This window comes from Mercurialis annua, linkage group LG4 (genome assembly GCF_937616625.2).
Source record: "Mercurialis annua linkage group LG4, ddMerAnnu1.2, whole genome shotgun sequence".
NCBI classification, from domain to species: domain Eukaryota; kingdom Viridiplantae; phylum Streptophyta; class Magnoliopsida; order Malpighiales; family Euphorbiaceae; genus Mercurialis; species Mercurialis annua.
This window is the reverse complement of record NC_065573.1, coordinates 21,347,215-21,356,681: the sequence shown is the minus strand read 5'-3', so window position 1 is coordinate 21,356,681 and position 9,467 is coordinate 21,347,215.

The following is a 9,467-nucleotide window of genomic DNA, read 5'->3' as shown; positions in this document are numbered from 1 at the left end:
AAACGGGCCTCACGTGACTATATACATATTATTATATTATAAACCTATCACCGGCATCTGGTGCCGTGAACAAAACGCAACATACGTAGCCTACAAAAAGATATAGACAAAGACAGCAAGTAAAACGTAAAACCAAAATATACTGCTGTCAAGGCTACGACTCTGTCGACATAGGACCACTACTGCAGCTCTACGGAAGTCAAGGACTATACATGTACTGCTGACTTCCGGATCCCAAAAACGACCTCTAGCTAGGTCCAAATACTAAACACCTGAAAAGTTTAACAACAATACGGGTCAGACTATGCTGAGTGAGTTTGCAATTTATTAAAGGTATTACAAAATAACATAGCACTTCAAATAAAGCAATAATATAAAAATACATATAAGCAAGTATTTGATCCGTTCGAAACTAAAAACCTGAAACTTGACACGACTTACGAATATTCAAATCAAACTGATCCAAATGGTCCGGCCCCGGGATAACTCAACCGCGTCAGCCGCGACCAACCTCTTAATCCCAAATTGTGGGTCCCGGGATAACTCAACCGAGTTCAACCCACTAGATACGGGGCTCAGGTTACTTTAACCGAGTTCACTCTCGTATCCATATTCATATTCCAACTTTCATAATCATGCATATATATATGAAATCATTTCACATAGCCAAAACACACTAGACTGACTCAATACTGGTAATCACACAGCCTATTGACACCCAATGTAATATCCTGTATTTTTTAGTTATTTTTATATATATATTTTAATTATAATCTTTACATTCCGTAAAGTTTTAGTGGTAATACCCCGTATTTATTTTTACGTTCCGATGTATTTGTTGTGTAGTAATAATAATAATAATAATAATAATAATAATAATAATAATAATAACAATAATAAACCTAAAGCCCATGCACTTAATTTGGTAGCCCATACACTTAACTTTGGTAGCCCATGCACGTTTAACCCAAAACAATATGATAACCTATTCTTGTTCTAAATTGCAGCTCTGCTGCACATTCTTCATCTCCATAAATAAAACGTTTTTAGCCCTAATCTTTTTCAATCTATAAACAAAACCTTAGCCGACCCATTCACATAAAAACACTCTAATATCTTACGTCCTTTCTCGTTCTCAAATCACATTTTCTTGGTAAGAAATTAACGTTGTTGTCTACATATTTAAATTCGATATCGTCAATATCGTTCATGATACGTATCTCGTTTGTTTTAGTATCGTTCTGAGATTCGTTTCGTCACCACATCAGTTTTCATTGTCCTCGACAATCCTAATGCGTTGGAATGGTTTAACGGTACGTTCAATCTCTCCGTTTAACTGCCGTTACGGTTCACCGTTTGATGTTCTTGGCTGCTATTTTGTTCTTGAGTTGTTGTCGATATGGTTTCTTAGTCTCTGATGCTATTCTTTATGTGATTTCTAAGACTATTTTTATGATGTGTGTTCTTATTGCTCGCTTTTTGAGTATTCATTCTTGTTTTGGTTCGTTAATTCACTATTGAATCGAGATGAGCATGGATGCCCCTATACCTGTTGATTTCTTGCCATTGTTTCATGATGTTATTGTTGATAAGTGTTTGATCTCATCATTCTTGGTTGTTGTTAACTGAGACCATCATGGCTGCTACTGTTCATGTTGTTGTCAATAAATTTGGATAATTTCACATTATGTTTTGATATTCTTTCTGGATGGTTCTTGTTTGGTGTAAAGTTTAATTCCTAATCTTGTTTATTAAGGTTTGGTTATTAACAGTAGAAATTTATTGTTTCAAAGTTGGTTATGGCTTTGTGTTTTGTTATTATTCATGTTATTTGGCTGTGAAGCAATTGAAAATGGCGGCAATGTTTTCAAATAAGGTTTTAGTTGTTTATTTTCTCTATTTAATATTGATTATTAAAAGTAATTCAATTCTGTTAAACCTGAGATTGTAATTTGGTTAACACCGATTTTAAAACCTGACTTTCGAATATCATTTTGATTTTAATCAATTTGTTTTGTTATTTTAATCGGAAAACGATATTTGTTTTATAATATTTTAATCGGATAATTACTTGGGTAATTATCATTTTGAGAACTTTGACTTGATGTGTCAAATTTGACTAAAGTACAATTTAGCTTTTAAAATTATTTTCTTAACTTATTTAATTAAGTAATTGAATTGTGACTTTGGTCAATTATATCTTAAGCTATTGAGTTCTATTTTTAATTAATGATTATTATTTTATCAAATTTTTTTTTTTTTTTTGGAATTATAAACTATGGTTTATAATTTTGATAAAATATTTGGATCGGGTTAGACTTGGGTCGCCCGACATGTGAGGTTAGCTTGATAGTTATCGGTAACTCGGCTAACCCACTATTTGGAAATTGATTTAATTTATTATTTAAATAATATTTTCTGGATCAGATTTTAAAGCAGGAACTCAATAGACTCGAATTGTTTATGGCATTATAATTTATTTGAGTATTATGTTACTCCGTGCGGCTTTATCTTGATTTATAAATTGTGCTGGTCCTACGTGGTGTCTAGTAATCTCTAGAGTTAGGATCCATTTTAATAATTATTTATATTATTTAGACTCGTTCGTGCTTCAGAGACGAAACAAGATTAGTTGCTTGTCAGGTTATCACGTGGATTAGCAAGCAGTGAGTTTGTACTTACTATTTACCGCTTTATTAAGTAAATTGTTATTTTCATATTAAATATATATACTGTACGTATATTTCGAACTGTTTTTATATTATGGCTTCTAGTTGGAACATGCTACCTAATGGGCATCATTAGGACTGCGTGCGCACCGGTAATGATCTGGGAAAGGTAATTATAGTAATATGGTAACTCGGTGTGAGCATAGCTCTCGGGACCAAGTAGAGTAACTCGGTGTAGCTCAGCTCTCGGGACTCTGGTACAACTGTGGTCAGTGGTAACTCGGTGTAGCTCAGCTCTCGGGACCAGACCTATTGGATTATGTTTATTATGTAAAATTGCGGATTAGGGTTCCAACTATTATTCGTAATATCGTTATTAAATATTTTAAACGGTTTTAAAGGTTTTCCACTTAATAAATGTAGATAGTGGCATAAACTCATCTCAGTATATCTGACCCCGTTGTTTTCCCAATTTTCCCCAGGGTTATGATCTGAGAGAGTCTGGTGATCTCCGCATTTACTTTTCCTCGGAGGTTCCATTTATTTTAGTAAAACTGTAAAACTGTTTTATTCTTAGACCGTAGTAGTAACTAGACGTCTTTATTATTATTATTATTATTATATATTTCGTCGGATTGGTTCGACTGGTTATATTGCTTTGGCATGTTATATTATTTACATTGGTTTATGATAAATCTATTTTAGACTCGGAATTGGATAAGCATGTTATATTAACTGTTGAATATTATAACTGCTAGATTTAGGCCGAAGTCTCGGTTGCCCCCGAGCATTGGTTTTCTGCAGGTTTATGTTTTTATATTGTTAATTGAAAGGCTAGCTACGGGTTTTGGTATTACATTACCCATACCCTAGCGCCGGTCACGATTCATGAAAATGGGTCGTGACAAACTTGGTATCAGAGCTTTGGTTTCAAAACAAGGCCTTATGCATGTTATTTTTATGTGTTTTGGCATGATAAGTGGTGTCGTGTCTTAGGAACTACTGCGGAATTAGGGTTCGTGTCTTGTCTTTTAAAACGTCATCTTTTGTTTTCAAACTTTCAGCCTACATCCTATAGGTGATGTCTATCATGTCTTTATTTGATGTTGATGTTATTATTGACAATTAATTTCACCTGGATGCTACTTGCTGTGTTTTATCTTGTTGAGGTTATTTCACTTGGGTGATTATGATTATTTTTGATTTCTCGGGAAATCTTAGGTTGGTAAATTTTTCTAAAACTCATACTTGGGTATGATGTTGTCTGATAAACCTTGGCGTTTATGCCTGAAATGATTTGGAATATACGATTATAGTTATTTTACATGATGCATTGAATTGTTGTTGCCTTATTAATAAAGTACATTTTGACTTTGGCCGCGATTGTTGATTTTAAATGTGATCGTATGCTGAGCGTATGCCTTGTTTTCTATTAAAGAAATTTGGGATTAAATTTTAAAACGTGTTTTGGTGATCATACATTACTTTGACCAAATGTCGTTTTAAAAATTTTCATCGAGAATAATTGTTTTATTTGATTTGTGCGTAGAGACAGAATCATAAGAGAAGTTTGGTTTTAAATTCTTAAAAAGTTTGATTTTTGGTTAAGTTACCAGTAAAAAGAAATTCTGGTATTTTGAAATATTATGTTAGGCTTGGTGTTAACAAGCGATGATTTCAAAATGATATTCTTATGTGATAATTCATTGTTTTGAGAATTTTAACGTTGAATTTATTTTACCATGTTGAGGTATATCAACATTTTAATTTTTGGAATTTACGGAATATATGTTTGAGATTAAAGATTTCTCACTTGAGATTTTAGATTGCCGTTTAGCAGTTGGGTTAAGTTGAGCTCTCAACTTCGAAAGGATGGAAATTTTATTAAAAATATTTTTCCAGTTTTACAAATATTTTGAATACGTTTTATAAACGATTGTTTTGGGTTCGACTTGGGTCATCCAAATTTAGAAGTTGAGCTTGGTAGTTGTAATAACTCGGCTAGCTCGATGATTTTATGATTTGAGATACTTGGGTATCCGTTTTAAAAGCAACTGATTCATAAGAGGAGATTTTTATAAATCGTGATTTTGTTTTAACTTTGGAGCTCAACAAAACTTGAAAGTTTTTGTTTTCAACTTTAAATTTCAAAGCAAATTTTGAAGCGTACTACTAAAGGGTGATATAATTACATGTTGATTTTGTAATGAGATTTTAAAAATATTGTGGCATCTTCTGATTTTGTAGTATGCTTGGGAAACTTTTTGCTTAATGTCAACACTTATGAGGTTTATGATTTGTAGCAATCATAATATTTTGGTTTTGATTTGCGTGGTATAATTCGCTTACATATTGGATTAAGTAAATTGTTTTGTTTCATCGATTCGTGGGAAGTAGCATGTGGGATGATTTATTTCATGCGGTTATAGTAAATACCTGATTTTAGTTTGATTGTGAGTCTAACTTTGTTCAGACCCCGTTTTGATATAGTATCAACTAGGGATAAGCTGAGTTGCTATTTTGTTATTATGGATCGAAATCTTTGGATTTCGATATCGAGGAAGATGAGGAAAATATTCTCTTGTTTTGGCTTGTGATTCATGATTATCCGAGAACGGATATTGGAAACTCTGAACCGAGAAGATAGACCGGTGTATTAATACACTGGTGTTTCCATCAAAGTCTGAGGATGCAATGCAGGAGCTGGCGGTAAATTTTATAGGAACGTAACTTATGGGTAATACTCTTTGGGAAAAAGCTCAGTATGAATTGAGGTTAGTGGGATATCTTGTATGGTAGAGTTGTAATGAAGTTATTAGGATGAGTTATTATATAGCATCGAGTTTTGTTAGGTCGCTAGTAAGGAATTTGAGAAATATTTTGAGGTTATCGAGTGCACATCTCACAGAGTGTAACGTCTAACAAATGTTTTATTGTGAAACGAATTTCAAAGGTTGATTTGTTAAAATATTTGAAACACGTAATTGTGCCCAGACATATCATGAACATGCATTTTAAATGTCACAAATAGGATTGCATGAGAATTTAAAATGTTCACTAAATAAAAGATAAATTAATAATTGATACATGCATAATAGTACATGCATCACGTGCATAGATATGATTAGGGTTGGATGCAACTCTTTGTGGATGAGAGATGTCATCACCCTAGCGCACAATTATGTAAAATAAATTTTATCAGTAAGGCTTTTTCAAGAAACATGTTTTGTTGTAAACTCGCGAGTTACATTGTGAAAAGGGTGTTTAAAAATTTGATAAATTTCAGACGGCTTTGAAATTTTTATCTGGTTGGTATCTAGACAAATACTTTGTGATGACGGTGGTGATTTAAGAGAAATTGTATTGTAAGAAATTGTTTTATTTTGTTGGATTATCCGTATTTTATAAAGGAAAGTTTTGGTTATAAGGTTGTACTTGAGGTTTAGTTGTGGTAAGTGCGGAGGAATATTGAGTACGGATTAAAGACTTAAGTCAGCTTAGAGTATGTTATTTGAGGATTTTTGACTTTTGAACGTTGGTTATGCTCTGCGTGTGTTTTTACAAAAACTTAAAAGAAATTTTGTTTTTATAGATTCGATTTCAAAAAAAAAATTGTTACCAGTATGGAATTTTTTTTTTGTAAACAAAGGAATTCTTAATTGCAAACTTTTTATATTTTTTGGGAAAGTGATTAAATTTTGTCAGTATTGATTTAAAGGCGGATTTTAAGATTTTTCTAAATTTACGAATTAATAAAATCGTGATTTATTTGAAAGTAAAATTCAGTTATAATTTCAAATTAAGAGTGTTTTATTTTGTTGATGCGTTTACGAAACTATAAAATTTTTCAACGGGTTAGTTATTTTCGGTTGAAAATGAAATTAAACTGAAGATGTTAGTAATTTCAAATTAAAGGCGGATGGTAATATTAAATATTTTGTGGTTGCGAAAAGCGTTCTTATATAAATTTTTGTTTTGAGCATAACCAACAAACCGATTGATAGCGATTGGATCTAAATGATATTCTTTAGGATTTGAGGTAATAGTTGATTGAAAACAAATTGGAGGATAAAAAAAAATTGTTATCTGAAGTTTAAGTTAGGTTTTCCTTGGAAATTTTTATGTTTTCGTACATCTTGATTCGCGAAATTGATGGTATTTTCGAACGGATATTAGTTAGTTGAACCGAGACGATTATAGTGGTATTTAGTTTCCGCCGTTATTTTTGTGAGAGCATATTTGATCAGAATGACATTTTGATTGCTGTTAAGTCTTTTCATATGAGGTAATTGGTGTTGAGACCACTATAAGTGATATATGCATAGGCGTTAAGGGATGTAAGAATATTTCAAGTGAGAGTGTCTGTATGTTTCGGCTTGTAGCATCGGGGTTTAGCTTATTACGATTACAATTTAAATTTGGGTTTGTTCCTGCACTCGTAGTGTTATTTTGGTAGTCTTTGGGAATTGAGCCATTTATTTTAAAAAAAAATATCGTTTAGCGAGTTGATTATTTTCCGGTTGAAAATAAATTTTAAATCGTTCACACGTGGTGTTTGAGAAGCCGTTTGAGATACCAAATTGTTGATCTCAGAATTTTTTTTTGTATGCGTATATGGTGATCATTCGAATTTTCGAATCAGTTTTAAATTTGAAGTCGTAATTTAATAAGTTGGGAAGAATGTAACACCCTATATGTTTTCAGCGTGTTTTCGATTAAATTATGTTTCGTTCGCTTGGACTCTCCTCAGTTTTCATTGTGGTAAAATTATCTTTTGGTGAGAGTTTGTTTAAAATATTGAGATTGCGGTTGAGTTCTGCTTATGTTGAATTAGGCGGTTATTATTTTGTTTCCATTGAGCTGTCACCTGGTTGTAAAGTATTTCTGAGAATCAGAAATTGTTATGCATAGTTGTTTTTTTTCGTTCCGTTGAGGACGCGTTGCTCCGTATTTTTGAGTTATGTGTGATTTTATACGTGCTATAATTGACTTTATATTATTCTGGTTGTGATAAATTCGAGGACGAATTTTTTTTTATAAGTTGGGGAGAATGTAATATCCTGTATTTTTAAGTTATTTTTTTATATATATTTTAATTATAATCTTTACATTCCGTCAAGTTTTAGTGGTAATGCCCCGTATTTATTTTTACGTTCCGATGTATTTGTTGTGTAATAATAATAATAATAATAATAATAATAATAACAATAATAAACCTAAAGCCCATGCACTTAATTTGGTAGCCCATACACTTAACTTTGGTAGCCCATGCACGTTTAACCCAAAACAATATGATAACCTATTCTTGTTCTAAATTGCAGCTCTGCTGCACATTCTTCATCTCCATAAATAAAACGTTTTTAGCCCTAATCTTTTTCAATCTATAAACAAAACCTTAGCCGACCCATTCACATAAAAACACTCTAATATCTTACGTCCTTTCTCGTTCTCAAATCACATTTTCTTGGTAAGAAATTAACGTTGTTGTCTACATATTTAAATTCGATATCGTCAATATCGTTCATGATACGTATCTCGTTTGTTTTAGTATCGTTCTGAGATTCGTTTCGTCACCACATCAGTTTTCATTGTCCTCGACAATCCTAATGCGTTGGAATGGTTTAACGGTACGTTCAATCTCTCCGTTTAACTGCCGTTACGGTTCACCGTTTGATGTTCTTGGCTGCTATTTTGTTCTTGAGTTGTTGTCGATATGGTTTCTTAGTCTCTGATGCTATTCTTTATGTGATTTCTAAGACTATTTTTATGATGTGTGTTCTTATTGCTCGCTTTTTGAGTATTCATTCTTGTTTTGGTTCGTTAATTCACTATTGAATCGAGATGAGCATGGATGCCCCTATACCTGTTGATTTCTTGCCATTGTTTCATGATGTTATTGTTGATAAGTGTTTGATCTCATCATTCTTGGTTGTTGTTAACTGAGACCATCATGGCTGCTACTGTTCATGTTGTTGTCAATAAATTTGGATAATTTCACATTATGTTTTGATATTCTTTCTGGATGGTTCTTGTTTGGTGTAAAGTTTAATTCCTAATCTTGTTTATTAAGGTTTGGTTATTAACAGTAGAAATTTATTGTTTCAAAGTTGGTTATGGCTTTGTGTTTTGTTATTATTCATGTTATTTGGCTGTGAAGCAATTGAAAATGGCGGCAATGTTTTCAAATAAGGTTTTAGTTGTTTATTTTCTCTATTTAATATTGATTATTAAAAGTAATTCAATTCTGTTAAACCTGAGATTGTAATTTGGTTAACACCGATTTTAAAACCTGACTTTCGAATATCATTTTGATTTTAATCAATTTGTTTTGTTATTTTAATCGGAAAACGATATTTGTTTTATAATATTTTAATCGGATAATTACTTGGGTAATTATCATTTTGAGAACTTTGACTTGATGTGTCAAATTTGACTAAAGTACAATTTAGCTTTTAAAATTATTTTCTTAACTTATTTAATTAAGTAATTGAATTGTGACTTTGGTCAATTATATCTTAAGCTATTGAGTTCTATTTTTAATTAATGATTATTATTTTATCAAATTTTTTTTTTTTTTTGGAATTATAAACTATGGTTTATAATTTTGATAAAATATTTGGATCGGGTTAGACTTGGGTCGCCCGACATGTGAGGTTAGCTTGATAGTTATCGGTAACTCGGCTAACCCACTATTTGGAAATTGATTTAATTTATTATTTAAATAATATTTTCTGGATCAGATTTTAAAGCAGGAACTCAATAGACTCGAATTGTTTATGGCATTATAATTTATTTGAG